The sequence below is a fragment of the Elephantulus edwardii genome, unplaced genomic scaffold (assembly GCF_000299155.1).
Source record: "Elephantulus edwardii isolate Elephantulus edwardi_28Jun2011 unplaced genomic scaffold, EleEdw1.0 scaffold00378, whole genome shotgun sequence".
In the NCBI taxonomy this organism is placed as follows: Eukaryota; Metazoa; Chordata; class Mammalia; order Macroscelidea; family Macroscelididae; genus Elephantulus; species Elephantulus edwardii.
This window is the reverse complement of record NW_006400128.1, coordinates 1,596,054-1,607,314: the sequence shown is the minus strand read 5'-3', so window position 1 is coordinate 1,607,314 and position 11,261 is coordinate 1,596,054. Positions and strand designations below refer to the sequence as shown.

General features: G+C 39.7%; 1 pseudogene; it reads right to left on the bottom strand.

Annotated features, from left to right (window-relative positions):
• Positions 1-9,569: 9,569 nt before the first annotated feature.
• LOC102858756 lies at positions 9,570-10,807 on the bottom strand (annotated as a pseudogene).
• Between the last annotated feature and the right edge of the window lie 454 nt (positions 10,808-11,261).

The following is an 11,261-nucleotide window of genomic DNA, read 5'->3' as shown; positions in this document are numbered from 1 at the left end:
TTGTACTGACAGCCCAAAGGTACACATCAGCTGCTCTGTGAGAGAAAGATAAGCAATCTCCTCCCATGTGATTAACTGCTTCTGAAAACCCACTAGAGGGCCAGATATGAGTTGATTCCAACTCAATGGTACACAACAACAACTGAACCAAAAAGCAACATCATAGTAAAAGGAAAAAATAAATGACATTACCATATATTCCATTTTTATTGTATTTACATTCAGCAGCTATTGAAATATTTGATGTTAGGTGCAATTGAGCCCCAGATTCCCATGCAGAGCAGATAGCCGGGACAAGACTTGGAAAACACATGAGGTAGTTTTACTCTCATATATTTTGGTCATGTTGCCAGGAAATGGCAGTATCTGTAGACGGATATCATTATTGGAAAAGTTACTTTTCAGGTCACTGAAGGACAAGAAGACTTTTGAAGAGGAAATATATGTTTGCATGGACATTAGAGGGTAGCCAGAATTGTGAACCAAATTGCTGAGCAGTTGGTGCTTCCCTGAGACTAGTCAGCAGGAACATCCACCTAGGAAGTAACCCTAACTCAACTAGGAACATTAGCTGGCACATAGAACTGAGATCTGCATTGCAGAGAAATTGCACTTCCCTGAGTCTTTGTCCCTGGGGCTGAACTAGCTGCGCTTCAACACAGTAGCTTCTGAAGAGGAAATGTAGATATGCTTGGACTTTAGAGAGTAGCTGGAATTGAGAACTGAATTGCTGAGAAAGTGGCATTACTCTGAATCTTTGTCTTCTGGGGCATAAATAGGTGCTCCCATACTCACCACTGGAAAAAGGGCCATTGTTGCTGTTGTTTTGTGCCATTGAATAGAGTGTGACTCATAGTGACCCTATGCACAATAGCTCTGAATTCGTCCCTGTCCTGAGCCAATCTCACTGTTTCTGACACATCTACCTCCATTACCCCAGTTATTGTGTCAATCCATCTCATCCAGAGTCTTCCTCTCCTGCGCTCTCCCTCCAACCTCCTGAGCATGACGTCCTTCTCCAAGGACTGGTTCCTCCTGGCCACATACCCAAAGTATGTGAGACAGAGTTTCAAAATCCTTACCTCTAAGGAGTAACTTAGATTCATTCCCTCCAGACTTATTTGTTCTCTTGGCAGCCCATGATATATTCAATACTCTTCTCCAGCACCACAACTCAAAAGCATATTTTCTTCTGTTATCCTTAGTCATTATCCAAATCTTTGATGCATAGCAAGTAATTGCAAAGACCATGGCCTGGATCAGGCAGATCTTTGTCTCTATACTGATATCTTCACTCTTCATCACTCTGGAGAGGTCCATAACAGTAGATTTTCCTAGTGTAATTTGTCTTTTGATTCCTGACTGCTGGTGTCAAGAGTGTTGATTGAGGAGCCAAGAAAGCTGAAATTGTTAACAATCTCATCTCTTCTCCATCTATCATGGTGCTGCCAATTGGCCCAATGGTGAGAATCTTTGTGTTACTGATGTTGAGCTTCAATCCATATCAAAGACTGACTGCAGTCTTTGACCTTCTGCAGCAAACACTTCAGGTCCTGTTCAGTTTCAGCAAGCAAAGTTGTGACAACTGCATAACGCAGGTTGTTGATGAGTCTTCCATTAGCAACTACTGAGTTATAGGGGCCACAATGATCTTGTCACTTTTCTGTGTCTTTTCCCTGAGCAATTTTCCCAGGCAGCACTCCTGGGACCTTGCCTACCCCTGGGGGAACCTTTCACCCTACACCCTACCATGTTACAGGACAGGACAGAGAAGCAGACACAACACAGCTGGGCAAAGAGAAAAACCTCAGCTTCCTGCTTCCCAAAGGACAATGTGATTAAAAGCTAGTCACAGAAAACAAGGAACAGATCTTCCTAAAGACAACTAGCACTGAAGACTGCCACTGGAAAACTCAATTGGGAAGCAACACTTTTAATATACCACTTATTAAAAGCATCATAAAGAAAAGGAGGTGTAAAAAGCCTACATAGACACAACAGAAACTGCCCCACACATACCAAGAAGAACTTCACATAATTTCAAGAAAGCAGCAGGCAGCTTCAAACAGTATGGGGGTGGGGGAACCAAAAGAAGCCTTCTCCTAAAAAAAAAAAAGCAGATGAGATTGCAGACCCAACGAATAGCCCATAGGAAAAGAGGAAGAAGAAATATATCAATCTGAAGTTACATAAACAGCAAAAGAAGATTACAAATGGTGAAAGAAATAATTGAAACTATAAACAGAGATGTTGTTGTTGTTGCTGTTATGTGCCATTGAATCACTTGCAACTCATAGCGACCCTATGTATAATAGCTCTGAACCCTGCTCTATTCTGAGCCAACCTCATTGTCTCTAACACACTCTCATTACACTAGTGACTGAGTCAATTAATCTCATCCACGATCTTTCTCTCGTGCACTGTCCCTCTCCAAGCATGATGTCCTTCTCCAAGGATTGGTCCCTCCTTAAAATATGCCCACTATATGTCATACAGAGCTTCAAATTCTTTGCCTCCAAGGAGCATCCTGATTTTACTCTCTTCAGGATGAACACGTTTGTTCTCCTAGAAGTTCGTGGTGTATTCAATACTCTTCTCTAGCACAACAACTAAAAGGTATCAATTCTTCTTCTGTCATCCTTAGTCATTGCCAGCTTTCTGATACATAGCAAGTGATTGTGAAGACCATGACCTGGATCAGCTGCACCTTATCCTCTAGACTGACGTCATTGCTCTTCAGTATTCTGGAGAGGTCCCTGAGAACAGATTTTCCCCAATGCAATATCTTTTTATTTCTTGGCTGGCTGATAACAAGAGTGTTGATTGTGGAGCCAAGCAAACTGAAACTGTCAACAATCCCAATCTCTTCTTCATCCATGATGATTCTGCCAGTCAGGCCAGTTGTGAGACTCTTTGTTTTCTTGATGTTGAGCTTCAATCTATATTGAAGGCTGCAGTCCTTGACCTTCTGCAGCAAAAGCCTCAGGCCGTCCTGAGATTCAGCAAGCAAGGTTTTGTTATCTGTACAACAAAATTTTTTTATGAGCCTTCCTCCAATCCTGATGCCACATTCCTCCTTCCGGATAATCTGTTCCTCATATAGATTGAAAAGGTATGGAAATAAGATGCATCCCTGGTGTACACCTTTCCTGATTTTGAACCATGCGGGGTTTTCCTGCTCTGTTCTGATGACTGCCTCCTGGTCCAAGTATAAGCACAATCAAGTGTTCTGGGATTCCCATTCTTCTCAGAGTTAGCTACAGTTAAATTACAGTTGTTGTGAGCTACACAGTGAAATGCCTTTGCATAGTCGATGAAACACATTCCTCTGGTACTCTCTGCTTTCAGCCAAGATCTATGTAACATTGGCTATAATATCCCTGGTGCCACAGCCTTTTCTAAACTCAGTCTGCACTTCTGGCAGTTCTCTGTTGATGTGCTGCTCCAGTAGTTTTTTCATAATTTTCAGCAGGATCCTGCTTGCATGTGATATTAGTGACAGTGTACAATAATTTCCATATATTCAATAATTTCACCTTTTTTGTTTTAGTGGAAACAAATATGGAACTCTTCCAGTCAGTGGGCCAGGTGGTTGTCTTCCAGATTTCTTGGCACAACTTTGTGAACATGTCCAGGACAGCGTCTGTATGTTGGAATTTATCAATTGGTATGACATCAATTCCTGAGACTTTGTTTTTGGTAAATTCCTTCAGAGAGGCTTGAACTTCCTCCTTCATCACCACAGTCTCTTGATTATATGTTGTTTCATGAAATTCTTCTGTGTCAGTAAATTCTTTTCAGTACAGTAACTCTGTATACTCCCTCCATCTTCTTTTAATCCTTCCTGAATCATTCGATACTCTGTCCAAAACATCCTTAAGTATTACAACTTGAGGCTTGAATTTGTTCTTCAGTTCCTTCAGCTTAAGAAATGCTGAGTGAGTTTGTCCCTTTTGATTTTTTTTACTCCAGCTCTTTTCACATTTCATCATAATTATTTGCTTTGTCTTCTCACACTGATCAAAAAACAAGGAGTTAGAAAATTAGCATAAGACATAGAGGGTACAACAAAGACAGTACTGGACAGAGCAAAGTATGAAAATGCAATCCAGAATATCAAGAATGGAATGGCAGAACTACCCAACATGGCGGAGAGACAAAAAAGCAGAATAGAAAGGCTGGAACAGAGAATAAGCAAGCTAGAAGATCTATCAGAAGAACAGAGAATAAGGCTGGACTTCTGGCAGTTCTCTGTTGATGTGCTGTTCCAGTGGTTTTTGGATAATCTTCAGTAGAATCTTGCTTGCATGTGAAATCAATGATAATACACCAGTAAAATATATTTTTTTAAAAAAACCACCCAGTTAACAGAGTTGAAGAATGAAATAGACAACATGACAATAGTAGAAACTTTAACATATCACTCTCAAAAAAAAGACAGGTTTCAGAGTTTGGTAGGTATAGGAAGAGAGTGAAGGAATTAGAAAGATTCAGTAGGGACTTGAGAAGGAGGGGTAATAGTGTGCATTGATCAATGGTTATTGGTTTTCTAAAATGCCATGTATGAGAACGATTGTATAAAAAAAATGTGAATGAAGAAATGTGTGAAACACAATGTATATGAATGAAATAAAATATATACAAATTTTATATGCAAACCAAAATAAAATTTTAAAAAACGGTAAAAAAATAAGAAAGGTAAACTTGAAAGAAACTTAGCGAAGATTCAGAAGAACTAAATGATACAATTGTTGTTTGTTTTTTGTTGTTGTTGTTGTTGTTGTTAAGTGTCGTCAAGTTGTAGGTGACTCATAGCAACCCTATGAACGAAAGACCTGGACACTTGTATAACTTTCTTCCTTTATCTAGATTCATAGGGTTTCTGGAGGCAAACTATTACAGAAGTGGATGCCACTCCTGTTTCCAAGCTTGTTTTAATTGGGGAGCTCTACCAAACACTGTCCACCATGGATAGCCATTCTTGTATTTGACACATCAGTGTCACAGCTTCACAGCAACCACGAGTTACTTCTGTACAGCAAGTGTACAGACCAGGGCTATATGTCCTAGAAGAAGGTTTAACCAAAAACAATTAAAAACAGGCCTGAGGGCCGTGGATTAGAGTCACCCACCTTTGGCTTGGTAGCATCACTTTCTGCCTACTTGGTCAACTGATCTCTCTATGTTGTTTTTGTTATGTGTCATCAAGTTGTAGGTGACTCATAGCAACCCTATGAACAGAAGACCTGGACACTTAACACAACTTCCATCTTTTCTCTGAGTTCATTGGGTTTCCAGAGGCAAGCTACAATTAGTCAGCTCGAATTCAGAGATTCAGGATAATTCACCCAAATCAAACTCAAAATACTTTCTTTTAAAGTGCACATGGTAAATTCTCCAGAATTGGTCATATATTAGGAAACAAAACAAGCCTCAATAAATTTAAAAACATTGAAATAACACAAAGTATCTTTTCATACCAAAATGCCATAAAACTAGAAATTAATAAGCAGATAAAGGATATAAAACCATCCACATGAATGCTAAATAACACCTTCCTTGAGCACTATTGGATTATAGAAAAAAAAGACAAAGTTAAATAAAAAAAATTTCCCTGAAACAAATGAAAATAAAAGACAGCATACCAAAATCCTTGGGATACAGCTAGGGCAATCCTCAGGGGACAATTCATACAAACAGGCAAACACTTTAAAAAAAGAAAGGAGAAAAATTAACAACTTAACATCTTTATAAAATAGAAAAAGAACAAGCAGCTAATTCCACAGCCTCTAGAATAAAGAATATTATAAGGACAAGGGCTGATATTAAGGGTGAATAAAAAAACAGAAAAACAATTTAAACCACCAGTAAAAACAGAAGCTTGTTTTAAAGAGTCAATAAAACAGTCAAACCACTGGCAAACTTAACAAAAGAAAAGAAAGAGAAGAAACACATAATTTGAATAAGAAATTAAAGAGGTGATACCACAATTGAACCAGCTGAAATGAAATCAATAACAACAGAATAGTACAAAAAGCTATACTGTGATAAATAGTGAAATATAGAGGAAATGGAAACCCTGATTAACACAGACAATGTAGAACACTTAGACAGATCCATCACAAAAGAAGAAATTGAGCAGGCATAAAAAAAATACACCCCCCCAAAAAAGTTTTAGCACATGACTTAAGGGCTGAATTCTAAAAAACATTCAGAGAGAATTTCACCTAAGAGTGAAATCCAAAACCATAAGAATCATAAGAGACAAAGTCGGACCAAACTTAGAAGTCCTAGCCTATGGCATAAATAAATGGTCTTGCAGTGCACAACCAGGAGAGGACAAAATCGATGAATGGGACCTTCTAAAAATTAAGATCCTGTGTGCATCAAAATGTTTATTCCAATGGGATGAGCAGCAACCCTTACAAAGTGGGGGAAAAAAACATTTGGCAATGACCTTTCAAACAAGGGTCTCATAATGAGTGTTTACAGAATACTACAGATCCTGCACAAGGAAAAGACTGATAACCTAAACACAAAATTGGCAAAATCCATGGGAAAAAAATTTCATAAAGGAAATAGCCCATTTAGGTGGCCAACAGACACATGAAGAAATGCTCAAAATAATGGGCAATCAGAGATATGCAAATCAAAACAACAATAAGCTACTATGTCACCCAGTAATAGTAGCAAAGTTTAACAGGACAACATGCAATATTTGATGGAGAGGATGTGTGTGGGAATATGTCCTACTGGTGGGATTGTAAAATGATACAACTGTTCCGGTAAGTAGATTGGTGTTTCCTCAAAAACCTGAATGCAAGAATTCCATATGACCCACCTATTGCAATGCTAGGAATATCTCAAGGAAATTAGAAGACACGTTCCTATTTCTAACTTCTAACAGATATGTACACGCATGCTCATAGCAGCGCCATTCACAATAGCAAGAATATGATAACAGCTCAAATGTCCATCGACATACTAATGGATTGAGAAATTGCAGTATATTCACATATGGAATACTATACCACGCTACGGAATAAAGATCTTGTGAAATACTATATAACATGGGAGAGTCTAGAGCATATTATGTTGAATGAACTAACTCAGTCTCATAAAGACAAATACTGCATAAGACCATTATTGTAAAACTAGAAGAATAACTATTAAAGTGTGTATAAATGTCTAAAAGGGGAAGGTGGTGCAAAATGGGGAATGGTGGAAATCACCACAGTTTAATGGGCAGATTATGGGAAAGGTAAGGGAATGGGAAAAGATCCAATGGGGACTTGAAAAGATTGTGTAATAATTACATGGAATATAATATGAATGATTGCATGAAACACGATGAAATCTGCTTCTGGGGTAAGATGATATCTCATGGTTGTTTTGATTTGCATCTCTTTTATTGCCAGTTATTTTGAGAAATTCCCTTTTTTATTATGAGTTTTACAAAAGTTTATAAAAAGTTAGATTTTCATTCATTCATTGTTCCATATTTTCCTCCCGCCTCCAGTTCACTTTCTTTAAAAAAAGAAAACCTCACTCGTGTGATAACCATAATACCCTATCACATCGCTTTTAAATTATTCTTTCCCTGATCTATTTCAGTGCAGTATCACAAGAGTCCACAATTAAGGTTGCATAGTGGAATGTATTTGGGGCGGTGGAAGGGGTGCAGGGGGATTGTGTACCAGGGAGGGAGTTTTTCTATTACTTTTCAAAGACAGAAACTGGGGTAGGGGGGCGGGAGGGCTGGGCAGGGAGAGAAGTGCAGCAATGAATGAATGGAAATCCAAAATCTCTGTAAATGTTCATTAAAATAAAATAAAATAAAAATTAAAAAATACTCATTCATTGTTGTACAATTTCCTCCCTTTTTCTCCTTCCTTCCCCCTCTCCCAGTCCACTTTACCATGCACCTCTTTATTCTGGACTGTTGTCATATAGATAAAGCTTAATCATATATTGCTTTTAAACAGTTCTTTCCTTCATCTGTTTCAATGCAGGTCACTAAATAGTCCATCTTTTCCTAGTTTCCTCCTTGTCAGTCCTGTTTTAGAACAGTGGTGTTATGCAATATTTGTCCTTTTGTGACTGAAGTACTTCATTCAGCATAATGTCCTCCAGAGTCACCCATTTTATATGTTTTATGAGTTCCTTGTTTTTCAGTGCTGCATAGTATTCTATTGGGTGAATAAACCATAGTTTTTTCTATCCATTCATTTGTTGATGAGCACTTGCGTTGCTTCCATCTCTTTGCTATTGTGAATAACACAGCAATAAATATGGATATACATACATCTGTCTGGGTTGTGGCTCTGGTTTCTTTAGGATATATTCTCAGTAGTGAAATTGTTGCATCAAATGGTATTTTTATTTACAAATTTTTTAGAAAGTGCCAGACTGTCTTCCACAATAGTCGTACCATTTTATACTCCCACCAGCAGTGAATGAGGGTCCTAATCTCCACAACCTTGCCAGCATTTGTTGTTTGCTGCTCTGTTGAACTTTACTACTGTTGCTGAGGTGAGATGATATTTCATAGCTGTTATTTTGAGCATTTCTTCACATGTCTGTTGGCCACCCGAATGGGTGATTTCCTTTGTGCAAATTCTTCCTGGTCTTTTGGCCATGTTGTGGTTGGTTTATCAGGTTTTTCCTTGTGGAGGAAGTTTCTGTGAGCTTTTATTATGAGATCCTTGTCTGAAATGTCATTTCCAAATACTTTCTCCCTGTCTGTATGTTTTCTTTTCACCCTATTGGTGAAGAATTTTGATGCATACAGGGATTTAATCTATGGACCACCAAGAAAACCTTGGCGAGGGTAAAACCAAGTTTCTCCTTGGAGACAAGGATTTTATTTTTTTTACCATAATTGAGCTTTTATTTAAAAAATTACAGGAAGTGATTTCCAGCATATCTCATTTTATAAAAAGTACTGCCTGTATCAAACATTTTCTATCACTGCTAATTCCACTGAAGAGGTGCCTTTTTAAAAAGGTACTAATTCCAATTAATGGGATACATGCCCTTAAAATAGAAAGTTTCCATTATTTTATTCAAATTCCAAAGTTAAGATTATTTATTGCTTTCTGGCTGGTCAAGATGCTACTAGAACATTTTGGGTAAATGCTATTTCTTAAAAACTATGAGGTCATTCTGTTTAAAACTTTTAGGATAATTCACAGAAAATAGATATATTTATACAAATTACACACTTAAGGGCTAGGCTAACTATAGACTTTTATATGTGAAGCAGCTCTTTGAAGAAATAAGACACATGGTAGGTCTATCTTGATAGAATATAAATAATTGAAATGAATAAAACCTGGAAGACCGATATTGTTACACAAAGTTGTTAGAATCATTGAAAAAAAAATCACGCATTTAGCAGAGTCCATTTGTGCTTAAAGTATTCATATGCATGAGAAGCTTGAAGGAAAAAAAAAAACCTCTGTACATGATGATCAAAAGAAAGTTATACATTTTTTTTAATTACACTGTTATTTAAAACACTTTCCTAATGTCAACCCCTCCTTTGCAGCTGGCACAGTTTTTCAGGTCTAATTGGCAACCTGGGGAGACCCTTCTGGTATGAGAGAAGTGAAGAAGGTGGTGATGAAAGACCACGCTGAAGCCATCAGTCGAGGCCTTTGAACTGCAATGGCATCTTCACCTGCATTTTCCCCACTCTCATCTTCAAGCCCATCATCCATAAGATGCTCCATTTCTTCTAGCTCTAGATTGTTTGCATTTTGCCCATCATTGTTCATTTCAGCATTATTATTGGGAGCCTGTTACTGATCTCCTTCTTGCCTAAAAGGAAACCATCCAGCTTGGTGCAGACAAAGGAAACCATCCAGCTTGGTGCAGACAAACCAGTAGCATGGCTCCCATTACCATGATAAACCTACTGAAAGAAGAATAGAAGTATACAATGCTAAGGAGAATTGCAGCTCGAGAGAACGTGTACATCCAGTCCAGCCAGTCTCGACTGAAGTCTTCTTCGTTTAGCACTGGGCCTCCTTGGGCATTCATTTGTACATTATCATTCATGGGCCGGTTTTCTTGAGCCATTAGGTTTGGAGCTGGATGGGGTTCTTCTCCAGGAACATGTGCCATATGTAGAGGCTGTGGAACGCCTGGCTGGACTGGGTTGATTTGATGCGGTCTGAGCTGAAAGTGCAGCTTGATATTGCATGTAATACTGATGAGCATACATCTGTTGCCACCAGAGGATCTGCAGGGGTCTGAAGGCAGGATAAACTGGGAACCCAGCCGGAACTGCTTGCCCGGCAAACTGGTTGTCTATGTTTCCTTGCATGACATATGGGAAGTGATGCCTTTGTGCAGGGTCAGTTTGTGCTGGTGGAATAGTGTGCTGCCTTAATCCTTCAGAGGAAGAACTGGCACCTATAGACAAGGTTTCTTGACTGGAGGATGGAGTTGTTGATCCTGAATGATCAGAATTAGAATTGCTGCTGGATGCCAATGCTTCATGATTTTCTCTACTGGTGCAAAATTTTGGAGACCTGGGAGGAGTCCGAGAAGTATATACTAGACGAACCATATGATACTCATCTTGTTTTCTGAGAATGTCTTTCAGCTGCAGATGATCGGGAAGCAGTCTGCCCGAATATACCAACCTCTGATCCTTTGTCGATGGTTTGCTAGGGTACAGATGCATTTTTAGTTTTCCCACTGTCCAGTTCAAGAAGCAGTTAATAGCCTGGTCACTGTATTTCTGATTCGGTGCTTTAATGATGAGGGTCACAGGAATCTTCATACCACTTTGATCCATGGTAACTCCAAAGTTGGACGGAGCCAAGCGAAAACAGCAGTTAAACCCACGGGAGCCAAGGCGGCTACAGCCTTCGCAACTGGGATGGGGGACAGCAGTGAGTTCTTAAAATCTCGTGTCCAAGAGCATCGGACGATACGAAGGCCGTGGCCGATCCCAAGGCTGAGCAGAGGCGACGGCCGCAGGGGTCTACGGCCCCGTACAGATCTCACCACCAGGTTCGGGTTCAGCCGGGCTCGGGACTGACTGGAACCGCGAGACCCGCCGCCACCGCCCTCGGCACTGGCAGGGCCAGACGTAAGGCCAGGAGTCCTCCACAGGTGCGCCGGGGGCCACAGCCCCGCCGCAGGTCTAGCAAGGCGGCACAGGTGGGAGTGGGAAGAAGTTGTCCACAGAGTGTGACCCCACTCTCCCCCGGACCCCGGCGGACTGGGCGGGGACTGACGTGGCGGCG